General features: G+C 44.5%; 1 long non-coding RNA gene across 1 annotated transcript; it reads left to right on the top strand.

Annotated features, from left to right (window-relative positions):
• Positions 1-7,330: 7,330 nt before the first annotated feature.
• Positions 7,331-8,195, top strand: LOC103914164. The gene is made up of 2 exons (XR_663453.1): positions 7,331-7,400; positions 8,029-8,195. It is a non-coding gene; the product is annotated as an uncharacterized LOC103914164 (long non-coding RNA).
• Positions 8,196-18,769: the final 10,574 nt, after the last annotated feature.

Raw genomic sequence — 18,769 nt, 5'->3', positions numbered from 1 at the left:
CGGATAGATGAGGCGCTTGGGGACATGGTTTAGTGGGCATGGTGTTGTTGGGTTGACGGTTGGACTCGATGATCTTGGAGGTCTCTTCCAACCTTAATGATTCTATGATTCTATGATTCTATGATCAGGGGAATGGACCTTGCACAGATAGCACAGACCAAGCTTCCTTCAAGTATTTCTGTAGATGCCTTGAATTTTCATAGATGAGCTCCCTGTGCATCCCCCCCTCCTTGTGTCATCCCTCCCTCCTCCTCACACTTGCTTCTTGGAAACCTTCATATGCTTTTTGAAGCATAACTGTGCTTACTCAGCCCCCTTTGTTTCCTCTGGAGATCCCAACCCTATATTGAAGCATATTCAATCCTGAAAGGTGCAAGCATAAGGGTTGTGCTCAAAAAGTGCCACCATCTTCCAGATAATAACCCTGGAGGCCAACAGCTGGATGTTCAGGGAGTACATTTCCTTCAAGAGGTGGGTGCTTTGGCAATAAGAAACCGAAGGAGTGATGGGAAAGATGACACCTCCACCTGCCAAGTGATGCCTTTCAGCTCTTGCATTTGCCTGAGCCAATTATTTTGTTTGCCCTGGAAGTTCAGCTGCAAGGGCTGAAGGAAAGAAAAACAGCCTTCTCCCCCCCTCTGCCACACCACCTAAGTGCTAAAGCAGACCCCGTGAGGTGAAGCACCGTGAGGTGTAAGTGGAAGAAGACCTGGCAGGAGATCTTGTTCTCCAATTGTGCCTGAGGGCTTTTCCTGTTGGAGACCCTGGAAGGCCAGCAGGGAAATTATTCCAATTCCAGGCTTTCCAGCTTCCACACTCATTTAAGCCGAACCATTTCCTACTCTCCAAGAGGGAAGCAGGGATGAGGTTTGCAGATTCAAAGTAGGGGGATGAACTGAAAATGATATCAGCAGTTTTACGGCCATTTCTTTTCTTGACAGGACATGAGGGAGAACGTCTCTCCGCCTCTAGGACAGAAGGTGGAGGAATGCAAATGCTGAAACATTTTTCAGTTTGCCCTGATTATCTTTTCTCCCCCAGCAGTTTTATTAGGGTTCATAAAATCATCCTCAGAGCACATATTACGCCATGCCTTTTAACCCTCTACGGCCTTGGAGGTCACTCATCTTGAGAGTTTGGCTGGCTGTCCAAGAAAAGCCACCCTTCCCCATCAATGCTGACTCCGAAGGCTGTGGCAGGCAACCACATGGTGTCATCTCCATCTAAAGAGAACAGAAATCACTGGGAAAAAGCATGTCTGACGCAAATGTTTACATCGAGCCTTTTTTTTTTTTGGTCATCTGTGTCTCATCTCCTGGTGTGCTCCTGTGCAAACACCTTGCTTAAGCTAAGCCCACTGAGCAGAGGCAGCTGGTAGGGAGCCCAGAGGCAGTACTGCATGGCTGTGGTCATCAAACCCTTCCCAAGAGTGCTATCCCATCCACCGGTGTAGGGATCCTGCCTTTCAGGCTCAGATCTTCCCTGCATCGAGGTTAGCTTCCCTTCTCCTGCTTCTAGGCATCTGAATAACACCTTCACAACAAAGACTTAGGCCCCCATTTCCCACCTCACCTGTACCTGGTGGCCACGGCACATCCTTTGCTTTAAAACCTCTGTGTGACATGTCAGATTCTCTTCTCAGAAGTGCCACCAGCTCCCAGTGCAACCTTCCATAGCTCACTTAGCTGGAGCCAGTTTTCCATGCAAAGAAAGGAAAAAAAAAAGGAGAAATAGCTGCCCTGCTGCTGCCTTTGCTCTGATGTATCCATTTACATCCACAACACTTGGAGTGAGGGATATCTCTGTGCTTTTCCAGTACTGAGCCCAGTGAGAGCTTGGGGCACAAGTATAATATAAATAACAACCCTAATAATGCAGTGAAGTGGATAGGTGAAGATATGACTGAAGAATATGATATTGTCTCAGAAGCATTTCAGCGTGGTGGCTTCGGTGCTGTGCTCCCCCAGCGTGACAGGAGAGCAGCAGAAAATTCCTCAGTCCCAGCACAGCACCATTGCCTAGTGCCCTCTTATAACAAGAAGCCACTGAGGTAATAGCAACCCTTTTGGCAAGAACGTTTTCTTCATGGCAAGCCAAAATATATCCAATAATACAGAAGGGTCCCATAAAGAGCAGTGTGGTAGGAACCTGTTAAACCGATAACCTCTGCTGGTCTGGTGCATGGGTTCACCTAGCAGCCCGCAGCTCTTTCGGAGAGCAGTAATGTTTAATGAAATACTTTGTAGCTGGTGTTTGCTAATCAGTCTTATTCTGGTGTCAAGGTCTCCATTTTCCATGCAAGCTTTGCTAAAATTGCAAAAATCTTATTTTTTGCAGTGACATAATATTTTTGATGAAATTCCTGATCCAGAGCTGAATGTATTTCCCCATGTGGGGGACCGTCACCTTCTCCTTCAAGATGGGGGCCCATAGCATCTCCCTGCACCTGCTGAGCCATTCGCAGTGTGGGATCACCAACCCTGCTGTCCCTCCGGGTGTCCTTGGTGGTCCTTGAGAGTACAGCTCAGATGGGAACCAGCCCTAAACTGTCTATTTCTGCAAGGGGAACCATCCCCTCTCTCTTGGTCAGAGTCTATATCAGCCTAGAAATGGGGTAATTTGAGTCCAATTCTTGCAACTATAGCCCTTTCCCTGGCAATTGACTTGGATAAGTTATTTTCCCCCCAAGAAGATGGCAGGCAATAGGAATTGATGATTTGTAAAGCATTAAAAACATACCTGGAAAAAACCTGCTCCCAGTTAGACTGGTTCAAAGGGACAGAATTAGTTTATACACGGAGAAAGCAGAAGCATTCGGTGCATTTTTTGCTTGCTGCTTGCTGCAAGGGAGGAGAAAGTCGGAAAAGCACAGTGGTAAGCTATGTTGCTTCAGAACAAAATATTTACATTTTTTCCACATTTCCCATAAGGCATTAGCACTTTTCCAAATGTGACATAGGAGAAGCAAATGCTCAGTGGTCTGTGGATCTAATGTTTGCCTAAGTACCATGACATATGTGCATATGTGTATACTTACATACACACACATGAGATATTTTAGTTCTACTATTTAAATTAAGGGTGGGATACCCTTCAGCACTGCATTTCTCAGCGTATGTGTTCTTATACTCACTTATTCTTTGTTTCTGCCAGTGCCTAAATTGGGAATACTAAACAGCCACAAATATGCAGCTAGCGGAGATGTAGGAATTCATTTGGAGGGAGCAAATTTTGATCTCAACTTGATGTGTTTACAAGGGACAGAGTCGCTACAGCTGCAGGAGAGGAGATTTCTGTGGTGGTATCTGCCTGTAATGTGTATCATGGCCTTGTTTTTGCAAGTGCCTCGGGGCAAAACTGAAGCTTTTAAACAGAAAACAGCAAGTAGTTTCAGTGCCACGTCAGGGATATATGTATATGTACACATATGTATATATAGGAAACACCTGTTTGCACATTGTTGACACTGTTTTTAGTTTTTTACACCACCATGGCTATCACAAAATGCCCAGAAGAGGTAGGTGGTGGGTGCCTGGGAGGAGGCAGCATCCCCACGGCACGGTCCCTTGCCCTCCAGGTGAAGGCGAGATCCGCTGGGGACGGGGAGGTGGCCAAAGGGAGCTCTGACCTGCGGAGCACTCGCTGTTCAACCCATCGACACCTGCAAAGTCTGCCTGTCGTCACCCCGGCTGGTGCCACAATGAGCAATGAGGTGATGGTGGTTGGGAGTGGGGTGGGGGTAGGAAGGGAGGACTGGAGAATAACACGCAACTGGGTGGGTGCTGGGGAGCACAGGAAAGGGAAATTCGACACAAATGCAGGTGTTTTAGCTTCTAAATCATCTTAGTGTTCCACATGTTCCAAAATGCTGCTCTGGCTTGGGTTTCTGGAAATCTGCGCCATCTCCCTTTGATATCTTAATTACCCACTTTTTGAACCTGGTTATTGGTCACCCCAGGAGATATTGGTCACCTCCAGACATGGGTTTCTCAGGAGAGCATCAGGGTCAAGCTCTGCTACCCACGTGCCCCCATCTTAAATGAGGACTGGGCTTATGTGGGAGGACCACTCTCATGCTCTGGCATAACTCCCAAGCTCACTGTTGCTTTTGACAGTTTACCCCTATCCAGTTGGAAAATGGTTAACCAGGCTTCAGGATATCTCAGCAGCCCTCTGCCCCATCAGTGTGCCTTGGGTGCAGTAAACTCATTGCATCTCTGACCTTAAACCTGCCTGCAAGTTTGCAGGCAGCCTGGGCCACGTCAGGCTTACAAGGATGCCCAGATGTGCAGGCACAGGGCATCCCCAGCACTGGGAAGCAGTGTGGCCGGCCATGGGAAGGGGATGGCAGTTGATCTGTGCCAGGATCTCTCCTGGCAGAGCTGGATTGGGTTAAGGGACTGAGACAGAGTTGATGGAGCTAGGTTCTGGGGAGGTGCCTGGTGAGCTGCTGCTGCTGAGAGCCTCTTGCAGCCAAGGGAAATCACACTGTAATATCCATCATGGTAACAAGCTTGGCAAAGAGGAAGCATTATCTCAAGGTACCCCACTTTAGGCAAGAAATGGAGCTCAAGGAGCATGGCTAAAGAGGTAGGAAGCATGGTTGTGGAAGAACAACAGGCAGAACTGGAGCTGTTTCTCCTGCCCAAGACCTGCCCCAGCACCATCTGTACTAGCAGGCACCTAGGTCACTTGTGCAGCCGTCAGAGCCGGCCTCTGCATGGCTAGTATTCACAAAGGTCTGCATGAAACATGTAGCCAAGCTGCGTTTTTACATTTATTCCCATTGACTTAGAGCATTGAAGTCACCTCTTCAGTCTCAGGTCAGCTAGACAATGAAAGGATGACACAGCCAGGCCTTAAATTTGCTGCTCCTTAGGAAAATGCACATGAACTTGACTCAACATTTTGTTCACTGGCCAAAAAGGCAAAAAGTTCATGGGAAAGTTCTTCCTGGACCACACTAATGGGAATATTTGCTGTTAAAATTCAGTGATCTGTATGGAAATTAAAGAGCAAAGGTGTCCGTATGAAAAATTTGTTTTTCTAAGCTCTCTGTACACCCATAGTGAATGAAGCCGGAGCAACTAAAGCACCAAGATCTGCACTCACCAGCATTTTGCCTATGTCTTGGCAGCTTGTCAGTGTGGGTTACGCTCTCTTTGCCCACTTTAGTCCATGCAATATGCCTGAATGTTTCCTCACCCCAAGCACGTGGGATGCAGAGACCTGATGCGATTTGTTTCAGTCACAAACATCAATTTCCACCCCCCCCATCCCCATAAGTTTTTAAACCCACCAATTTTTCCTTTGTCTTTTTTGGCAATAAAAGCATCAAGACATGCAATTCTCTCAGCACTATTGCCAGCCTGAAGTTGTTGAGTGAGTCTTTCAAGGCAAGCTGAGCTGTGCTGTGAAAGCTTTCCTATATTACCCACCACAACAATAAAACATTGGCAGGGAAGCAGAAAGAAGATATTCATGACTCTCTAACTGGACATTGACTCTCCAGCTGTAGTATTGCTTCCTTTGCTCCAGGAATGAGTCCCATTGATAGCATAATTTCATTTTCCTTGTATGGTACTGCATGAAAAAAAATTATTTTTCATTTTTCATTGGAGAGCGGGTGGGTTTCAAGGTGTTAGTTGGTCTAAGACACCATGGGGCGATGCAGCCCATTGATCATGCAATAAATTACAACAGACACACTGCTCTGGGCATGACTCAGCTGCCTTTGAAAGGGAATCCCATCTCTTTTGGGGATGCCTGGAGGTCAGGCACCCTGCCGGTAGCAAGTGATTCATATGTCACCGTACTTACACCGCTATATATAGCACATTCCCCTGTCTTTAATGCTGTGATGTTCAACCCTCGGTACAGGGAAAATGAAAGTCCAAGGCAATCAGATGTCCCTGAAGCAGGTGAGATTTATTTGGGGTGGGGCAAAGGCAGGCAGTGGCTAAGGAGTGCTGTCTGCTGCACTTCCAGCTGCCCCTGCAGCTTGAGACAGCAGCTTGCATCAGCTCCTGCATCCTGCTTTGGCCTAAAGCAATGCGCCTTAAGGGACAAACTCCTTCCCACCCCACACAAGACCCACCCCAACTCAGACCTTAGTGCTGAATCTGCAGGCAGGTGCCCTCCAGCCCCCCTTTTGCTCAGTCATGCCCACTCAGCAGCTCCCTTCCTGCCCATCACCCTTCCCCCTTCACATCCTCCCATCCTTTTTGCCCATCTCTTCCCACCACGACTCCCCCACCTCTCTCCCCTGTTTTATACCCCACCTTTTGGGTGGGTTTCCCTCCCCTCTGTAGGAAGAGCAAAGGGAAGCGAGGGGGTGAAGCCCACGGGCTCGGAGGGGGCACAGCATCATCCACCATCCCCAGCCCCGTGTGCCTCCCCCCGCTTCCTTGGGCAGCTGTTGCAAAAGATCAAAGTATACGGCAAAAATAGCAAAAGGGGAAGAGCTTGTGGGTTTGACATCTGGAAGCCAGAAGCAGCTCCTGCTTTTGAGTAGGCAAGAGGTGAAGGAGGAAGGGTAAAAGTAGGTTTACAGTCTCTTATTTTTTACTGGGATTAAAAACTTTTTATAAAGTTATATGGTTTGCTGTTACTTGAGATAGTGTTGTCTGTCTTAGTCCTCCGCAAGGCCCTAATTTCAGAAGTAGGGATGCTAACAGCACTTATAAATAAAGCGGTGGGTACTTTCTGACAGGCAAAATACTGATTTATCTGTGATGCATCATCTGACAGCCTCATTTTTATTCCAAGGGGTATTAAGAGGCACCTGGGAAATGTCTGTGCTGCGTGGCTGAATAAAACAGGTGCTATTTCCTTTTGGGGCTGGAGGTTTTCAACGATAAGGGCTCAGAAACCACCCCAAACCCAAGGGGATGTTCAAGTCAGAGCCCAGTTTTTCAAAGCCTTTCACTTCTAGGCTGTCTGTCTCCAATCCTTTTGCAAAATCCAACCTCTGGACAATACCGCCAATATGTGTGATTAAAAATCATGCCACCAAATGAGGGGGAGGCTTAAAAAATGAAATTATTTAACTGTGTGGCAGTGTTAAAGTGCATTGCAATATTGGACTCACTCTATAAAGACAGTTGAGCGGGCAAAGTATTTTATAGAAATATGTGTATCTGAGTGGGATGAGAAACACTGGAGGCAACCTAGAATGACATTTTCTGGTGAAACCATTTACCATAGAAAAACGTAATATACAGGGGATGATTTGCGTCCAGTGTGATGAATAATTTTAGCCATGGGAAAAAAGGTTGGGAGGGGGTGTGAGATTGGAAAAAGACAGTTTGGGTTGGTTTTCTTTTAACAAGAGAAGCCCATGAAACAAGCAGAAAACTTCATTTTGGATGAGACAAAATGTACCATCTGATCCCAAGCAGGTTAGAGTTTCCTTTTTTCTTTTTTTTTCCCCTTAGCTGTTCATTCTGTTGAAGAGCTGGAGCTGTTGGGAAATGTTTTGTGGCCCATGGCATGGGGAGGCATCGGATTCCCTGTGGTCCTTTCTAAACTTCACCACCATAATCGCTTGCCCTTAGTTGCCTGGATGTAGGATCAGTGACCACCTCCCACTCCTTCATCTATTGTTAAAATAGCTTTTTTCCTCTTCCATGTGCTCCTTCCAGTCACAAAAATGGAAAATGTCTCTCATTTGTACTGGCTTGACGTGTTTCTGGTGGTTTTCCCCACCTCAAAGCAGGGTTGCTGCTCCCAGCCTCGGTGCATGGTACCAGACACATGGCTCGTGATGATCCAAAACCCTACCAGGTTGCATGTGCTTGCATTGTGCCACTTTCATTAGCACGGTGATTAACCGTCTCCTCGCGGTCTCATGAATTCCAGTTGCTCATCACCCATTGCGTATAGGAGGAAATCAAAGAATTGGGCAACGCTCACCAGAAGACTTGAGAAAAGGAAGGAAAAAAAATGAGTGTGCAAGTGCTGGAGGCTGGATTGGGCAGGAATGAGAGAAGGAAGAAATGCAAAGGTTTTTTTTTCTTTTTTTTTCAGTGGTGAGGGCAGACAGGATGATAGCTGCCTTCATGTGAAACTGGAGCTACATCCAGGAATGGTATTTATATGCACGGATGTAGCTTTCAATCAGGATGATGTAAACACTGCTGCAGAATTTTTTGACCAGGCTGTTTGGGAAACATGATGGATTAAATATGACAAACAAGATTCCTGGACGTTTATTTATCCGTCTTTTCATTTGTGCCAGTTTCATGTTAGGCAAGGCTCTGGCTACCAGACCAATACTAAGCCTCGGGGGCAGGCAAGGCTCGGGGGGAGGGAGCCACAAAGAGAGTGTTTTCCAAGCCTCATCTAATTTAAAGCATCTTTTGCTGAGTGGTGCAACGAAGAGGATGTGGCTAACACAAATAAAAAAATCATAAAGGGATCAAAGTGTGTGTGCAAATTCATTCCTTGTGGCAGGAGTTCTGCCAGTTTGCTTGCTTGCTTTCCTAAAAAAATTTTCTCCCCACTCCCAGCCCCCCATGATGGAGTGAGCAAATCGCATGTCAGAATCTCTTCTGGATTTCATAAGGGTTTCAGCATTGATGAATGGCTGGGATGACACCAGAGCCTGTACATTATGCCTGAGATCTGAGCCGCTTCCCCTCTGTCCCATGGTTGCACATGAAACAGCCGCATGAGTGCGATCTATTTATAAGTGGTTCAAAGGCACCACAAATGTGGGTGGATGCTGGCTTGAAGCTCCAGGCCACCAGGAAGCTCTCTAGCACTTGCAGGAACCTGACATTATCCCAATGAGGTGAAAGATAAGGAAAGCTTGTCTTAAAAATAAAAAAAATAAACAAAAATCAAACCTTTGGAGCTAGGATGATTCATATGAGAAGGCAACAGCTGAAACAATTTGGGTGATTGGGGATTCTTGTAAAGGTACCTAGGTCAAAAGGCGTTAAAATAACTGAGTGGGCAGAACTAATGCTGTACCGTAAATCCTATGGCAAAGGTATCTCTGGTGCTGGAAGATAAGCCGGAAATTTACATCAGATACGAGAAAATCTGCAGGGTTCAGGTTAGAAACCTCTACTGCGATGAACATAGCAATTCATGCACAGGCTGTGCTGGGGGATTCCCACTTGTATGCTCTGCTGGCAAAGGGCAGCCAAGAGCTAATGCTTAGCCCTGCTTTAACATCTCCACGATTTGCTGTGCAAGCATCAGAGCCAGGGATAACCCTGACAACAACAACCGATTTCACAGGGCTGTTGCAGACCCACTGGAGCACCTCCATGGACCACCGTGGGGGCAATGCCAAGCGCTGGCCTCTCCATCCAGCCCCACACTCTGAGCTCCTGCTTCACGGTGCGTCCTGCTCAGATGATGCCCCAGCCTGTGTAGGGTTGGGAAGAGCTCCACCATGGGAGGGGACCTGGGACCCCAAAGAGACCCACTGCGGGTGCCATCCCCATCTGCGGGTTTGCACAGGCTGCCCTTCTGTCTTCTGACCCTGCAATGCCATTACACACATGAAGGAGAAGATGCTTGCCTTCAAGGTAACCACTATAGCCATTGAGTCACTGGTTACTGCCTAGTCCCAAGCCAGTTCTCCCAGTTTAACAAACTCATACCGCTGTGGAAACCACACGACACATCAAGGCCATGGTTGCGTTTCCTACGGGAGCGCTGGCCCACTAGAATAACATCCGCAGAGAACAAAGGCTAAAAGCCTGGGCAAATCTAATGCCGGAAAAAGAGTCAGTCTAAAAACTGAAGGGAACATGCCTTCAAAAATCTTGTGGCATTGTTAATGAAAAATAAACATCCATTTTGCATCTGCAGAGAAAGGAAAAGAAAATGAAGTCAAAGCGCAAGGTCTTGTTCTTATATTCTAGGAATTTTCTCCACTGAAGATTGTCAAATACTGCATGCCAACACTTGGGAGAATGACAACAGCGTCTTTAAGTGCAATGAATCAAAGCACAAGAGTAAATTTTTATGGAACCCAAACGGCTATTCTTAGAAATCATCCAGAATCAAAAAATAAACAGTTCATCAGGAAAAGAAATGTTCGAACTCACAGGGGAGATTAACTCTCATCTGAGTGGAAACAAAACCTCAAATGAGCCACATCATCATTCCCACACTTAGTTAATTGCAGTATTGTTCAAGGGCAGAACCAAGTGGTTGGAAGGCTGCAGAACTGGATGGGGTAGATGCTGTCTTAAAAGAAAAAAAAGGCATAAAATCATAGTTTTTCCCTCGTGGGTAGTTCCAGAGATGTTGCTTTGCCAAGGTCTAGGACGGGAGCATAATAGACGGACAGGGGTGGCTCCGGGAAACAAAGATGTTGGAGGAAGTGCAGAAAAGAGATGGGCACAACCTGAGATCAGGAACCAAATCGTATATTTGGAGATGACTGAGAGAGCAGTCTACAATGTCTTAGGTCAGGAGCGCTTCTGATGGCAGACAGCTCTCTGGTTGAGCAGGCAGATGCATAAAGAGATCTAGCTGTCGATGCACAACCAATTCAGGCTGCAGGCGAGATACCCAGACATAGGGAAGCTCTCAGCTAGCCTGGCTACAGATTTGGCGGGTTCTTCAACACAGGACATCTGCAAGTGAAGATTTGTCATTTTCTTCCCTAAAATTAGTAAATCACAAGATAAGATTTTAATGCCAGAGCTACCGAGTGAAAACACACTACCTGTATCTAGCCAAACTAGTTGCTTTTAATGAAAAGCAGATGCCCGTGCACTTCCACCACATGAGAAAACACAACGCAGATTGCCCTCAGCCTTGTAGGACTCTGGTTCTCAGTTTTCAGCCCTGGTGTTGATGCATGTGGGGCTGAGCATGTCGGAGAGGGGCAGATGGCTGTCTTAGCTGTGGTGGGATTCACATTGCATGCACACCTTCCTTGGCTTTCTCTTTTCTATTGAAATGAAAGCATCTTGGGATGGTCCCACCACCAAACAGTGGCCTGGGGGGACTGTGCGGATGAGAGACCTTGTAATGATCTCTGCCACATATCTTTCGGGGGGAGAAAAAGGATATCCATAGCCTGAAAGGGGAAAATGCTCATTAGCAAGTATCACCATGTGTTTACCTCTCTGGAGCTGCTTCAAAATGTGAACATTCATGGAACAGATTTTTCTGCAAAGAGACTTGCAGTGAAAAATCTTCGTTTCACACAAGATATCCCCAGAGAAAAAAGCAAAAGTCAAACAAATTTGTATTCTTTAAAAATAAAACCAAACAAAGCTTCTTGGATGACTCCATAAAAATTCTAACAACAACAGCAGAAAAAAAAAAAAGCCTGGAAAAACAATTCACACAAAATAAGCACTAAAGGGCCTCTGTTACTTGCAGGTATATTCCCAGTGATTTCTTTTTGTATCACACAAACACCAACAAAGTCATTAAAAGTCAATTCTTTCCTTTTATTACCAATAGCCACGGCTCGATGATTCAAACCACATTCAGTTTTCAGAAGGGAGATTTTGATCAAAGCTTTTTTAAAATCAGATGAAAGAAGTATTATAAAAAATGTTCATGCAATATAAGCCAGGAATTGGAAATGGCTGTCCAGGAGAAGAGCTGGGAATATAACAGAAAACAAAAACAAAACCAAAAAACCTCAAGCTGATACTACAAATAACTGTATGAACAGCATTACAAGTCAAAGAAAGATTTACAAAGGCTGTATTTCTTAATTTCTAGAATGAAGAATCCAATTACCATTTTAAAATATGGTTGACTCAGTCAAGTCGTATGACCATTCAGTGGGAGGATATTATTATTCTTATTTTGAATCTTTTCAGGCAGGCGACAGCATCCCAGGTATGACAAGAATGGCCAAGCGTGACACAACCAGGTTCCTCAGGATGGGACCTTTCCTTCTCAGATGTCCTCTTACCACTTCTCTAACGTGGGTGGTAATTTGTTGGGGAAGCCTTTTTGATACAAGGAGGTGGCAGAGATGAGGATATAGTTGGGGGTGTGCAAAGTGGGAGGAGAGAGAGTGAAGAGGAGATGATGGGTAAGGAAGTGGAGAGCAGAGATGTGCAGAAATGACCTAAAGAAGGTGCATGTTTTCCTGGTGAGGGACTCTGGAGGAGATCCCAGCAGGCTGGTGGGAAGTTCAGCTTTGCTAGCAGGGTTGTGTTCATTGTTGTCTGGTGGGTGGCTGTTCTGAAGAGTGTTTCCCTTCAGCATACAAGGAATGCAATTAAACACAGAAACCTTCACCCTCGTTTATTCTAATGGCCTTTCACCCGTGTTTTGGCAGCAAGGAAGATGCTGAGTGTATCGTATATCCCAGCTCTAAATGTGTCTTGAGTTCCCTCCACCAAATGACACTGTTATAGGGTTTCTATGTGCTCCAGTTCGGACATATCTGCTCTAGCTTTAAATGCACTCAGGTCCTGGAACAAGTCTAGCCATGGAACTCAGTACTGCCTAATTTACTCTGTCAAGGAAACTTTGGAGACTGCCAAGGACTCAAGAAAATGAGTCTGCACTGAGCTCTGGGAGCTGGAGTCCCTGAGCTGCCTTATTTGTGGAGACCTTGGGTATCCTGTGGTCGGTTGCTACCTGTTGCATTGGCATTTTTGGGGGTGGTGAAAGCACAGTGTGTGGGCAATCATTTCCCACTGGGTACCCTCGATACCAGCCCCCTCCATCTCCTTCCTTTGGGGAGGTTTGGGAGGGCTCCTGGTGGTGGAACAGCATTGCCCAGGAGAATATTGCAAAGGCAGGAATGCGAGATGTGATTTTTTTTTCACAAATATCTCATCTTGTCCCATTAAGAGTTGCTGGATCTATGGCTTTCTCCACAAAAACGTGGCTATGCTCAGACATATAAAAATATTTGCCAAAGCAATGATTTGCATGGCCACATCCACACATTTAAACCCCCCTGTCAAGAAGAAAAGGCCCGTATAAATTATGATGGGCTATTCCCTGAGACAACAATTTCCCACTGTAAATGCAGGACAGTGCCAGGCACAACCACCATGGTGGTTCCCATGTCCAAAGTCAGCTTCTGCACAAATTTCCAAGTTTCTGGACAAATGTGGTGGTTGTAGCTCCAAAAGTGCTACTGGGTCTCTGTGCCATGGGTCATGACTGTGAAAAACTAACCATTTAAATTTCACGTCAATCACATTCTGTGTGTTACTTCTTTAAATGTTAATTTATTGCAGCCTAATTAAAATGAAAATATATTGAGGACACCTAAGGATGAGGGAATGCTCTTTGTTTTTTAAGTCAGTGCTTTCCCCTGCAACTTTGTGGTTACCAGCACTGTGAAATATAAGAATAATCTGAATGAGAAGTTTTGACTTGTCCAGAAGAAGTTTAATTTAAAATCAAAGGGGTTTGCTTTTTTCTTTTTTAATTTTAAGCAATTTTAATCAATGATACAATAATACTCAAAATAAAACTACAACCTGAGCAGCTACAACCTGGCTTAAAGCTGAAAACCAATCTGAAAACATTCAGGTTTTGTTACTGAAATGAAAAAAGTGTGGTATTTTATTTTTTATTTTTTTAATGCAAATGAAAATCTTAGAGAGTGTGTATGTGGTATGTATATATTTCTAGTTCATCAAAAAGTTTTTTCATAGCCCTCAAAACCCTGTTTTAATGCATTTCCAAAGAACATGTTTTTCAGCGAGGTGCAGATTTCAGTGAGTTTAAGACGAACCAGCCCCTCATCTCAATTCTCTCAGCATTGTCTGGGCCAGAGAGTTTTCCAGGGAAGTTGCTCCCTTTTTTTTGAAGCAATAAAAGTGCTCAGCAGATGTTGTCATCTACTCTCCCATGCCAGCCATGTCCCCGGCACTGCAAGTTGCTAAGAGTGGATTGGCAGAAGCCAGCTCTCCAAATGATTGTTTTCTGATGCATTAGCAATCAAAAAAGCAACAAATTCAACTCATATCAGATTGATTTTTTTTTTTTTTTTGCAATTCATCAAACCAAACCAAAATTATAGCAAGTCCAGGTAGAGTGAACTATTTTGGTTAAGCTTAAACGAAAAACACTGCCTTGCAGTTTTGAGCAAGTGAAAATTGCATTCAAAAACTGAAGCAAAACAAAATAAGGACATTCAAAAAGTAAAGGTGGTTTTGCATGGAAAAGCCACAATGTTTTATTTCAGAATATATGTCAGAGGAAACTCATGTTCTCAGAATTTTAAGAAACATTTCCCAACCGAGCTGCTCAGTGAGATGCAAACTTTTGCAAAACACTGAAGTTTCCAGAGCTGGGTATTTTCATTGCAAAAACCCCCTCCACTGAACACAAAACACTTGGCAAAACTTCTGTTGCCTAGATCTAATGCAGAGGGAGATGGACTGTGCCGGAGACCAGGCCCAAGTGATACGCTTTCATCATCTGGAGAGGCTGACGCCGTGCTAGGACAAGAGCCAACAGCTCTATTTTACAGATGACTAACATCGGACCATATTGTGCTTGGCTTTGAAATGGATGCATAACTGAAAAGCGCTCTTGATGCACTCTTGGTGTCACTGCGCACCCCCCACCGTGATGACTATTGAGTGCATTCGAGTCTTGTTGCTGTTTAAGAGCAGTTGTAGCTGCCATTTATGCTTGCAGTATAAATACAGCTGAGCTGGGAGTCCAGGGAAATGGGCTGTGCTGTGAGCTGCTAGTCAGATAAATATTTGACGTGCAGAAGGAAGGGTTATTATTGAACAGGGATCAGGCATGTTCTTGGGGACAGAGTGAATCTGTGTGAGACCAGGGTTGTGATCTGCTGATGCCCATGGGTCTGCACATAAACCCATCATTTCTTCCTAATCTTGAAACAAGCAAGCAACATGCCAGGCAACGTGTTGTAAAAAATTGATAGCTTAGCTTCTTTTGCCATTTCCATCTCCCTTTTCTGCTTTCCGGGCACATCATGCAGAGCAAGCCTCAAATGAGCAGGGCTGCAGGGCTTCCTTCCTTCCTTCCTTCCTTCCTTCCTTCCTTCATTCCTTCCTCTCTCTCTTTCTCTCTCTTTCTTTCTTTCTTTCTTTCTTCCTTTCTTTCTTCCTTTCTTTCTTCCTTTCTTTCTTCCTTTCTTTCTTCCTTTCTTTCTTCCTTTCTTTCTTTCTTTCTTTCTTCCTTTCTTTCTTCCTTTCTTTCTTCCTTTCTTTCTTTCTTTCTTTCTTTATTTCTTTCTTTCTTTCTTTCTTTCTTCCTTTCTTTCTTTCTTTCTTTCTTCCTTTCTTTCTTCCTTTCTTTCTTTCTTTCTTTCTTTCCCTTTTGCAATCCTTTCTGCTTATGTTTGCCTGGTTTCTGGTTGGTTTTCTACAGGAAAACGGATGAGACATCCCTGACAGGCATAAATTTGTGACTCCAGGTTTCCCTTTTGTTGTCCATTGAACATATTCTTTGTGAAGCATGGTTTTCAATCAGCCACACCACAGAGGGCAAATGGCAAGAACAGGCTTCTCCTGAGATTATCAGAGCTTTTTTGTAGGAAAAGAGAGCTGGTAAGGGAATAGGTGTGCATGAGAAAGGGAAGGAAAGCATCTTCGGGATCTGTGGAGGGGGCAGGAGTATTTTTGATCTGGTTGAACTGCGCGGCAGGAGGATCAGAGAGGTTTCTTATTTCGTTTGAGCTCCTTGCCCATTCCTGATTTACGTTGCAGACATAGGGTCTGTTTCCTTTTAGACATTTAGCAGCAGAGTGCCCCTGCGTTTCTCCATTCATCATGGGCTGGCATGGCACGCACATGGTGAGGTGGCTGGGGCGGGGGGGGAGAAGCAAAATCAGCCAGAGCCTCCTGTGAATGCATTGCTGCTATTTGTGTTTTATTTGAAGAAATGATTAGAGTTTATTTTATTGCCAGGAAAGGCTGCCAGCCTTTATGATGACAAAATTGCTGAGTTTACTAGGAAGTTTATTTATATAGGCTTTGAAAGACAGACCCTGCAATGACAGACACCAGCAAAGACCTGGGTTTGCTGGCTCTCCCATTTCTCTTGCTGTTCTGCAGACGTATTAACCCTTTGCTCCGACAGGTTCCTACAAAAAGAGGGGTTAAGAGCAAACATATATACAAAATACTCCTTCTTCCCTGGGAAACTGGGTATTCAGGAGGGTTTGAGCTGGAGATGTAAGACCTGAACGAACAAGTGAGTTGGCAGATGTTTGCTGGTGGTGCTATGGACCAACTCCACACATCTACAAGGACAGTAGACACGTCCTCACAGGAGGAGATACCCTTAGGGCGGCCACATCCTACTGTGGGTCACATCTCTGGGACAAGCGGTGCTACAGGAAGTCCTCTTCTGTCCCACTGCTGCCCGTGCTGTAGGAACGGAATTGCCAGAACACTTACTGCCACCAAAAATGCATTTTGGGGAGGGCAGAATCATGTGCTGAATTAAGACTTGGCAAGACAATGGGTTTTAAGGAGAAAAATACATGTTTAAATTTTCTTAGGTGTCAAAATGCTATCCTTTGACATATTAAAACCGAAAAGGTTTCGCTTGGAAAATTTTCAAAGGTTTCATTTCATTGTTAATATTCATCCATTCCTATTATTTTTCTTTTTAAAAGTGTCCTGACTTGGGAAGGTATCCAAAATAGACCAGAATTAATTAAAACAGAAGTTTTGTTTCACCTTAATTCATCGTGGTTTTTTTTGTTTTGGAGTAAAAAATACCCCGATTTCTGCTTTGGTTCAGACCAAACTCTCTCCCATATCTATGTGGCCATCATGCAAGAGCAATCAACCCTCTTCCCTCATCACTGTCTTCACCAGCACCTCAGGTCTACTGCTTGGCCTGGAGAAAGCCTTTTATCACGCAGTGGGGATGGCAGGCGGCTATTCTCTACAGACGAAAAACTAAAGAAGACCCTAAACGTAATTTACAAGTACGTTACATCTACACAAGAGCACTCTCTCTGACTTCCCATCAACTCTTGCATCAATATCACATATGTGGTTGTGATATCCATTCTTTCATTTCTGTTAACACCAGGTTTGAGATCCTAATACCAGCCTCTAACATTTTGAACTTGTAAGCAGCTTTCAAACAGCTGCCATTTTTTAAAGAGAACCAGATCCAAACCTCCGCTCTTTTCTTTTTTTCCTTAAAATGTGGAATTTCCCCCCCATAAAATTTTACTGACGTGTGTGCTCAGATGGGCAATGTTCAGATCTTAGCCAGAGACTTGTTTGATGCTTCACAAACCACCGGAGCTTGAAAACCACCAAGAAGACAAGATTTCACATTGGGACATTTAGTGCATGCCCTTATGCTGGGATGGTTGGGAAGCCTTAAGAGCAGGGGCATTTTGTGAAGTGCTCTCTGCAGCGGGCTTTTTCCTTCCATACCCTTGCAAAGTTGCATCCCTTATTAAGCAAGTGTCTGGGATTTATGAGAAGAGGAATATATATGCATATATACATATATGTGTATGTGTACATATATATGCACATACACATTCATTCCTTCTTTAAGAACATTTACAATCAATTTTCTGCAACATATGTACATGTTGACTTCATAACAAAGTTATAAAAGAGGTCGTTGTCCTTTGAGTGGGTAGAAAAATTGGGACTTTTGAGATCTTGATCAGCTTTGTTTTTTCAATAAAGTTTGGCTACTTTAAACTCATACAGAGAGCTGCCAATGTTTCCAAAAAAGCAAAATGCTAGCAAAAAGAGAGAAAGAGAAGTACTGGTGAAAAACAATGAGGGAACTTTTCTTCATTCTTTTACCAGCTCTGGTTGGCATTTGTCCACATTACTCACTTACGGCTTCACAGGTTAAGACTTTATACCACATTACACCTGAAACTTAAGCAAGTACTTAAAGTTAACAGCTTTCTTGAATCATGGCATCTTTCTTTGAGGAGCTGAGCCCTCCAAGGTGCTGAGCACTCTGGCTCCCATCCAGCAGAGCACTCAAGCACCAGCTTACATTTCACTGTGTTCAAGAACAAATTTAAAATTAAGCATGTGCTTAAGTGCTTTGCCAAAGAGGAGCAGGATTACTCACATACCAAAAGTTAAGCATGTGCTTAAGGTGCTTTCCTGGATTCAGGTTGGAACAATTGGGAAATAATGATGCTGTCTTTGGGCGATGCTGTCTTTGGGCAGATTTAAAAAAAAAAAAAAAAAAAAAAAAAAAAAAAAAAAAAAAAAAAAAAAAAAAAAAAAAATTGGAAAGAAGAAAGTCATCTGCTTGTTCTGACGGTGGCAGAGTCTTCCACCTGAAAGTAGTTTTATCTAACTCTGTCCAGATAGTGAACAGTAAACAGAAAGGGAAGCCAAGTCTCTCTTGTACTTCTATAACTCCTGTTACTGTAGCGTATAACTGACAGCATTTCTGGGTCATAGAGCAATGTTAGCATCCCCATGTCACTATAGGATCTGGACATCTCAAAGTGCCACAGAAGATCTCTGAGTAAAGTGGTAGGTGCTTGGCAGGAGCACCACCATCAGCCCAGCAGTTTGATCTGGAGGGAGGGATGATGCAGGAAAGAAGAATGACTACTCAGCCCCCTATCTGATTCCATGCACAGCTAGATTTCAATACGGGTGCCCCAGCTACTTGGTCATGGGACTGAGAAGATCACCTTCCCTTCCCTAGCCAAGACCTGCATAAGAGCAGCCAGCAGGAACACCATGGTCAGTCACACCTCCTCCATCACAGTACTTCTCTGCTAACCTTTTGCCCGTGTTTTGAGGTTGTTTCTCAAAGACCCTTAAAAACAGGACTGAAGTAGGACAGAGGACCCAAACCCAACTTTGGG

Source organism: Pygoscelis adeliae, unplaced genomic scaffold (assembly GCF_000699105.1).
Source record: "Pygoscelis adeliae isolate BGI_AS28 unplaced genomic scaffold, ASM69910v1 Scaffold63, whole genome shotgun sequence".
In the NCBI taxonomy this organism is placed as follows: Eukaryota; Metazoa; Chordata; class Aves; order Sphenisciformes; family Spheniscidae; genus Pygoscelis; species Pygoscelis adeliae.
Note: the sequence above shows the minus strand (reverse complement) of the source record. Positions and strands in the feature narration are given on the sequence as shown.